Raw genomic sequence first — 9,297 nt, forward strand, 5'->3', positions numbered from 1 at the left:
ACTATGAGATATGGAATTTGGCTTTAATATTCCTGGGAGTTCTCATTTTGGGATCTCTTTCAGGAGGTGATCATGAATTCTTTCCAGTTCTATTTTACCCTTTGGTTCTAGAATATCTGGGCAATTTTCCTTGACAATTTCTTCAAAGATGATGTCTAGGCTCTTTTTTTGATCATGGCTTTCAGGGAGTCCAATAATTTTTAAATTATCTCTTCTGGATCTGTTTTCCAGGTCTGTTGTTTTTCCAATGACACTAACCTGAGTTCTCCCAAATTCCCCTCCAAAAAACTTTTAATAATGTCTCAGAATAAATTCTAAAGTGGCACAACCCACAAAAGGATGGTGTGAAACTATTTTCTAGCCTTTTCTCTGCCATCTCGGCTCCACGCCATCAGTAGAGCAGGGGTTCTTAAATAGGGATACACAGACCCCCAAGAGATTCATGAATAGGTTTCAGGAGGTCTTTTAACATTTGGATAGAGAAAAAATTATACTGTTATTTTCATTAACCTCTTACTGAAATTTAGCTTTTATTTAAAATTATCATTCTAATGAAGGGTCATAGACTTCACCATATTGCCAGAGGTGTCTATGACTCAAAAAAGGTTAAGAACTTCTATCCTAATTTAATACTGAGACTTTGAACCTTCTAATTTTCTCCCATGAAACTCGGTATCTTTTACTGATCAAATCTCCAAGTTAGAATAAAAACTAATCCTATGATTTTGTGGGTACAGAGAAATTCAAAGTGTTAAAAGGAAAATTCTTTGTGCTTCCACTGTGATTAACAAGGCAAAACTCAGGAAAATAAAATTTAAAAGAGTTTATTAAAAATACATCAAGGTAGAAGTACACTGATGGACTGATCACTCAAGATCAGCACAGGATTCAAAATGAATGCCTCTTTTATTGATGCCTTTCGTAATAAGTTTAAGACAATTCTGAAAGACCCATGTCAGCAAAAGGGGATAGGCCATTGGCTTTCAGTTCCTCTCCAGCATCATCAAGGAAATGAGATTAGAAATAAGGGGATGGGCTGCTACCTGGCTAACAGTTAAGAGATGAATTGCTACATGCTGGATAGCAGGAAATACAAAAGCCAAGTGTTGGATCAAAGTACATGCTGCAGACTGAATGATGGCTCTTGAAACAGAGACTTCCTCAACAGACTGATTAACACTTCTCAGAAAATAAGCCAGACTGGAGACAATGGGACAATGGAGACATTTCAATAAAGGTAATAAAGCTTCCTCTACCAGTCAACACCAGTGAAGGTCAATGCATATTCTACAACTTATAGTCAAAAATTTGCTTGGGGCTTTGAGAGGCCAAGTGATTTGCCAGGATCACAGAACCAATATACGTTGGGAGGGGAAAGGAGGACTTGAATCTAGGTTCTCCCTATGTTGAGAACAGCTCTCTATCCACTATATCATGCTGCCTGTCAGAATTAGGAAAGGACCAAATAAATGGCGAGGTAGCTAAGTGGCTCAGTGGATAGAGCACTGGGCCTGGAACCAGGAAGATCTCAGTTCAAATTCAGCTTCAGACACTTAGTAGCTGTGTGACCCTGACCAAGTCACTTAACCTCTGTTTGCCTTAATCTGCTCGAGAAGGAAATGGCAAACCACTGCAGTATCTTTGCCAAGAAAACCCCATGGACAGCATTGGTATATGATGGTCCACTGAGTCACAAAGAGTCACACAGTACTGAACAAGAACAAAATAAATGGTAGGGCTATGTCTACACTCTTACTGCAAAAAAGCAGCTACTGAAACACAGAAGGGTTTAAGTGACTCTTATTGTTCAGTCATTTTTCAGTCGTGTCCTAGAGTGGTTTGCTATTTCCTTCTCCAGCTCATTTTACAGATGAGGAAACTGAGGCAAACAAGGTTAAGTGACTTGTCCAGGGTCACACAGCCAGTAAGTATCTGAGGCTCGATTTGAACTCAGGAGGAGAAGTCTTCCTGACTCTAGGCCCAGTGCTTTATCCACTATGTCACCTCACTGCCAGCATATGGAACATCCAGAATAGAATTGCACACAACAATAATTAGCATTTATATATATGATATAGCTTTTATATTATATAGCATTATATTATGTATTATATTATATATAGCAATATTATATATTATATAGCATTTATATATATTATATAGCTTTAAGGTTTGAATGTACTTTACATATATTATCTTATTTGATCTCCACAAGAATCCTGTGAGGTAGGTGCCTTTTTTGTTCCCATTGAGAGAGGTCACACAGCTAGAGGGTATCTGAGATAGGATTTGAACTCAGGCCTTGTCGTCTTCAAGTCTAGCACCATTTCCACTACTCCACCTAGATCTGATATAGGGATCACCCACGTGTATTTATGTGCGTGTATATATCTACACACATATATGTCACAAAGTATCACATATTGGAGCTTCATACAAAGCGTACCAGACTATATAGATACTACATCAGTGGGCACTTTCTGGAGCATTACTCCCAGGAATATCATATGCTAGTCTTTGGTCTAATCACTGGCTGGTTAGTCCAAGCATTTCTGCAATGACCTGCTGTCATACATATTAGCATTCTACACCCACTGTGGGTCAGTGGGTATCCTCAGGCCCACTTATTAGCACACTTCTGCAATACTTAAGAAAGTAAATATATATTCTTCTTCATCCAGATGGCAATTAAGCTCTTCCCCATGTGGGTCAACATTTGGCATCAACTGTCCATTTGCAACTCACAGATTGGCTCTTGTAGATCTCTTCCTCAACTTTTTATTGCTTCGTTCCTCCTGTTCACCAGGAGTCCAATTAACTCCCCTATGGGCAATATGGTGGCTGTTGTATATCATATTTGTAAGTTTCTACTCATTCTCTGGGGTTCTGTTGTAGACTTGCAGATCACCCAGTCTTTCAAATACTTAGTATAGGGTGACTTCCCACTGGTCTACTATCTTGTGTTTTCTTTGAACACTAGGATTTTATATCGGAATTCTTTCCTCTAACTGGAGTTTGAACTCTAGCATTACTTTTTATCACTTTCTCCTCCTGAATCATCTCTCCTCCCCTAGTTCTCTTCCTATCTGTCAAACCAATCTTTTTCATTCTTAAATGCTGGTTCTTCATCTAAGTTACACCCACCAATCCAGAGTGACCCCCAAGGCTCTGTCCTGGGATCTCTGCTCTTTTCATTCTATACTATTTTACTTGGTGATCTAATCTGTTTCCATGGATTTGATTATTATTCTTTGTAGACAATTCTACAGATCTATGTATCCAGCCCTAACTTCTCTCCTGAGCTGCCATGCATTATTAATCACCTTTTGGATATATTAAACTGACTGTCTCAGAGGCATCTCAAACTCAGCATATGAAAAACAATATCTCGTTATCTTCCCTACCCTGAACCCCTCCAAGCTCCTATCTTCCAAACTTCCTTATTACTATTTCTTAAACTTTTTTCAATCAACAAAAATCTACCTTTGTTCCCTCCCACCTACCCTCAGTTAAATGACCCAGTGGAATCAGGAATTCCTAGATTCAAATCCAGCCTTAGACATTCCTAGCTGTGTCACCCTTGACTAGTCACTTAACCTCTATCTGCCTCAGTTCCCCCAACTATAAAATGGTGATAATAAAAGCACCTACCTCACAGAATTGTTGTGAGGATCAGATAAGATAATATTTATAAGCACTTAGCACATAGTTGGCACTTAATAAATTCTCTGAAACTATCCCCTTCATCACTTCTTAAAGCTTAGTATTATTCCATCACATTCACATAACATTCCTTGTTCAGCCATTCCCCAGTTGTTGGGTATGCCCATAGTTTCAAATTCTTTGCCATCACAAAAAAAAAGAGCTTCTATAAATATTTTTTGTAAGTGCTTAGAGGGTTTTTCCCCCTGGCTTAGGATTAATCTCTCCATTAATCTACCCTCCCTCTTATTCTCCCCTCTCTCTTTCCCTCTTTCTCTCCTATTTTCTTGTTTAATGAAATGTATTTCTGTACCCAACTTTGTGTGTTTATATTTTCCCTCCTTTGATCAGTTCAAATGATAGTGAAGTATATCACCCCTGCCCCCTCCACTTCCTCTTTGATAATATAAGAAAGTAAATATATAGTAATATATATAGTAAATATAAGACTTCTTGCATGAAATAATTTTGCTTTACCTTCCTCTTCCTTTTATACCTTAGTGTATTCCTCTTCTTTTTATTTCCCCTTCCTCTTTTAAGATTATGAAGACATAACAGAACCACTACTATGACCTCTAACTAATTAGATTCCATTTATGATTCCATTTTCCATTCATGGTAATAGGATTTAGAGGGAACACATATGTCATCACCCTATATAAGAATGTAAACACTTTATCCTTGTTTAGTCCTTTATGGTTGTTTGTCTATGTTTATGTTTTTATGTTTCTCTTGACTCCTATGTTTGCACTTCAAAGTTTCTTTGCAGCACTGATCTTTCAATTAGGAATGTTTAGAATTCATCTATTTTTATCAAAAGTTCATTTTTTTTTCCTATAGGATTATACTCATTTTTGCTGGGTAAGTTTTTCTTGGCTATAAGCCTATATATATCCTTTGCTTTCTGGAATATCAAATTCCAAGTTCTCTGTTTCTTCAGAGAGTTGTGACTACTAAATCCTGTGTGATTTAATACTCCTGCTATGGATTCTCAATGCTTGAATTTTTTTTTTCTTTCTGGCTATTTTCAGTAGTTTTTTTTTGACCTAAAAGTTTTGGAATTTGGCTATAATATTCCTGACAATTTTCATTTTGGGAGGTGACCAGTTGACTCTATTTCCATTTGCTAGTTTTAAGAGATCTAAATAGTTTTAAGATTTCTTGAAATATAATATGTAGGCTCTTGTTTTGGTCATGACTTTTTGGCAGTCAAATGATTCTTAATTTATCTCTCCTTGATCTGTTTTCCAGGTTAGAGTTTTTGTTTTGTTTTGCTTTTTGTTTTTGCTATGAGATACCTTGCATTTTCCTCTAATTTTTTTTCAGTTGCTTGATTTTGTTTTAATAGATATTGTTTCATGAAGTCATTAGCTTCCATTTGGTCCACTCTAATTTTCAGAAAGTTTGTTGCTCAGGCAAGGTTTTGTACCTCTTGTGCTAATTCCAATTCTTTCTTCCCTAGCTCTCATTTCTTTTCTAATTTTTTCCTCTAGTACCCTCATTTTATTTCTTAAAAAATAAATTCTTGGGGCAGCTAGGTGGTGCAGTGGATAGAGCACCAACCCTGGAGTCTGGAGCACCTGAGTTCAAATCTAGCCTCATTGGCTGTGTGACTCTGGGCAAGTCACTTAACCCCAATTGCTTCACAAAATAAATAAATAAACTCTTAAAAAAACAACTCACTTAATTTTTTCTAGGAGTTCTAGGTGAACTTATACCCAATCTATGGTGGGGTGTTTTTTGAGGCTTTGCTTGTAGATATTTTGGGGTCTTTCTCTTCTCCTGGGTTTGTATCTTGAGCATCACTGTCACCAGAATAGCTTTTATGGTCAGATTGTTCTTTTGTTTGATAATTCTTCTAGCTTACTTAACTTCATACTTCATGTTAGGGCTGAGCTCTACACGTCTGAAGGAAAGATCTGGGCTGGTCCTGATGCTTTCATGGGGTATTGAATGTTGTGCTATTCCAGGATCTCAAAGACAGCTTGTGCTGGGGACTTTCAAGCTTTCAATACTCCCAGAGTGGCTTGATCCAGGACAAAGTTTGATTGCTGAATCTCTGCTCTTAGATCCACAAGTTCCTGACCTTGGTTTGGGTTTGAGCAACATACATTTGAGCTTGCCCCCATTTGGAGTTCCAGTAGATCACTGCTGGTTTCAGTCACTATCACACAGCTTGAAAGCTCTGATTCCAAATTACAGACTACTCTGCTAGTCTCCCTATGCTGACCTGGACTGGCAAAATTACTCATTGAGATTTCTATTCTTCGATTTCCCCAGAAATCTGGTTTGATACATTTTCTAGATGTTTGAAGGATTTTGGTGGGATGAGGAGATCAAGGAGGAGTTTACCATACTTCTTCCTACTACTCCACCATCTTGGCTCTGCCTTCCTTCCCTATTACTGATGAGGGCACCTTGATCTTCATAGTCAGTCACCCAGGTTTACAACCTTGGTGCAATCCTATATTCTCCACTCTTATTCATCTCACATATCCAATTTGTTGCCAAATCTTGTGGTTTTTTTTCTACCTTCACAACATTCTTACATACACCCTATGTACTCTATCCAAAGTTCAGGCCCTCATCACATCTCACCTCGACTATTGCAATAGCCTTTTGTTTGGACTCCCTGCCTCCAGTTTCTTCCCACTTCAATCCATCCTGCACTCAGCTGCTAAGATGGTTTTTCAAAAACTTAGTCTGGCTATCTCACCTCCTGTGAAAGTAGCTTTAGTGGCTGGCCCCCTATTCTCCAGGATTAAATAAAATCTCCCTTATATTTACCTCTTAGTTTTTCTTACTCCTTCAAGACTCAGCTCAAGTCCCACTTTCCACAGGAAGCTTTTAGCAGTCCCACCACATAGCCCAGCCGCTAGCGTCTTCTGCTCTGATTATCTTCCATAAATTTGTATGTATATTGCATGTACCTAGTTATTTATAAGAATGTAAGCTTCTTGAAAGCAGGGACTGGTTTTTGCCTTTCTTTGTACTTCTAACATTTATCACAGTGCCTAATACAAAATAAATTCTTGGGGTAGCTGGATGGTTTAGTAAATAGAGCACTGGCCTGAAGTCAGGAAGACCTGAGTTCAAATCTAGCTGCGTGACTCTGGGCAAGTCATTTAATCTCTGTTTGCCTCAGCTTCCTGATCAGTAAAATGGAGATAATAATAGCATTAACTTCTTTTTTTAAAAAATTATTTTTATTTCATTAAAGATTTCCTACATGTAACAATTTTTTAAACAATAATTTTTTTAAAACTTTGAGTTCCCAGTTCTCTCCCTCCTTCTCACCTGTCCCTCCTCCTTGAGAAGGCAAGCAATTTGATTTTGATTACACATGAATGGCACCTAACTTCAGGATGAGGATCAAAATAGATAATGATTGTAAAGTATTCAACACAGTGCCTAGCATATAGTAAGCATTATATAAATATTAGCTATTATTATTTAATTATGCTTATTGACTGACCAATGTATCATTTTTTCCCCCTTTGAGCTATTCCAAGCTGAAGCTACAGCTATAATGTAATCAGTCAATATGTATTCTCCTTCTGAAGCTCCCAAACATAGATCAATGGGCAGTTGTGATAGAAACAGCATTTTCTTGACTCAGCATCTGTAAGTTTCCTGCCTTTTCTGACTGCCTCGCCCTGTCCCAGTGCAATCTGATTGGCCCCAGGTTCCCTAAAGAAGCTTTCTGGACTGAGAGCATAAAAGGTTTACATGTAGTAAGTACCTCTCAGACTTCGTGGGTGCCCAAGACCATGAGAGTTACCAAAGATGTACTGACCAGATAAATTTCCAGATGGAGATAAGAAGGACTGAATCTGGAGAATCGAAGTGCCATCATATCCTCACTATATATCCTTGCTATGACTGGACAGAATAAACCTTCTTTATTCAATAACTCCCAAATGTCTCATTTCATTCCAATAGGGAGGCTGAACTCAGAGGGCACTGGAGGGAGAGTAGAGCCTCCTACAGCTGCCATGACTCCTGCTCAAACAGAGGAAAGGCTGGGGCATTCTTCTTTGTGGCATTCCATACATTCTCTAGAAAGGTCACATACTGACTCCATCACATCCTGGGCTGAGACCTCAGGGCATTTTCCATAGCATGAAAGTTAGCACCAAATGAAATAACCTGAAAGATTTTGCCGCAGGGAGAACAAGCAAGGTTCAATTCTGGGAAAGTTGGAGTTGATCTTTTGATTCTGCCACTAAGAGTTGGCCTCAGATTCTTCATCGGCAACTAGAGGGCTGAACTAGATGATCTCAAAGATCTCTTTCACCTCTAATAAGATATAAATCTATGAATCATACTCACCCAGTCTGTTGGCAAAGGCTAGGGGCTGGAAGTAGGCAGAGCTGGGTTCTAGTTCTGGTTTTATTAATGCAGCTTGTGATCTTGAAAAATAATCAGTCTGTGCCTCAGTCTTCTCACCTGAAAACAATACCACTTAACCTCCAACTACCTCCAGAAGTTGTTTTGAGGACAAAATGAGACAATAGATATCAATGTATCAGCATCTGTTTTGAAAAAATTTTGGAAAAATTAAGAAGTACTCTCCTAGTAAAAGTTATTAACAGCACCAAGAGCACTCAGCTTACAATTTATTTTAATTAAATTGCACCTTTTACATGACTCCTTTCCACATCTGAATTTATAATCACATTTTATTCACAGTGCAATATTTTGTCTCTTTTAACAGCCAGACTCAGTAGTATAGCTACAAAGTGAGTCACCAAGCAAAGATTTCAGAAATGGCCTCCTTACTAATTAAAAAATAACTAATTGAAAAAATTCCTAGGAAGAGCTAAAGGGAGTACCACATGGCAAATTAGGATTGCCTATTTTGCTGTAACATTTGGTAATTCTCCATTTGGACTTTTCTGGTTTAGACTAGAGCCTCATAATTAAGTTGGTCTTTAGTAAATGGAAGCCTTTTGCATCTCAGAATAAATCAGTATAACCTTGCACACCGCTTTGTGGGTTTGGCTGATTTCTAGGTTTTATGAAGAGGGTTCAGGACAGAGCTTTGGGGACACTTATGGTTAGTGGTATGATCTGGGTGAAGATCCATTTAATGAGACAGAGCAGAGCTCAGACAGGTTGGGGGAGAACCAGGAGAACAAGGTCATGAAAACCTAGAGAAAGAAGAGATTATCCAGGAGGTAAAAGTGATCCGCTCTGTCAAGGCCACAGAGAAGTCAAGAAAGATGAGAACTTACAAAATCCATTAGATTTAGCATTTAAAGAGATTGCTGGTTACTTTGGAGAGAATGGTTTTAATTGAATGATGAAGTTGGAAGTAAGACTGCAGAGCATAGTGAAAGTACTAGTATAAATGACTTTTGAAGGAATTTAGTTTCAAAGAGGAGGAGAGATATAACTAGTGGATTTGGTTGACTCAAATGAGGATTTTCTAAGGAGGAGGGAGACATATATGTTTGTAGGCAACAGGGAAGGAGTCATAGATAGGGAGAGAGAGAGAGAAAGAGACAGTTAAAAAGAGTTAAGAAAGGGAAAGGAAAGAAGGAAGGAAAGAAAGAAAGAAAGAAAGAAAGAAAGAAAGAAAGAAAGAAAGAA

Source organism: Vombatus ursinus, unplaced genomic scaffold (genome assembly GCF_900497805.2).
Source record: "Vombatus ursinus unplaced genomic scaffold, bare-nosed wombat genome assembly UNPS02014770.1, whole genome shotgun sequence".
NCBI classification, from domain to species: domain Eukaryota; kingdom Metazoa; phylum Chordata; class Mammalia; order Diprotodontia; family Vombatidae; genus Vombatus; species Vombatus ursinus.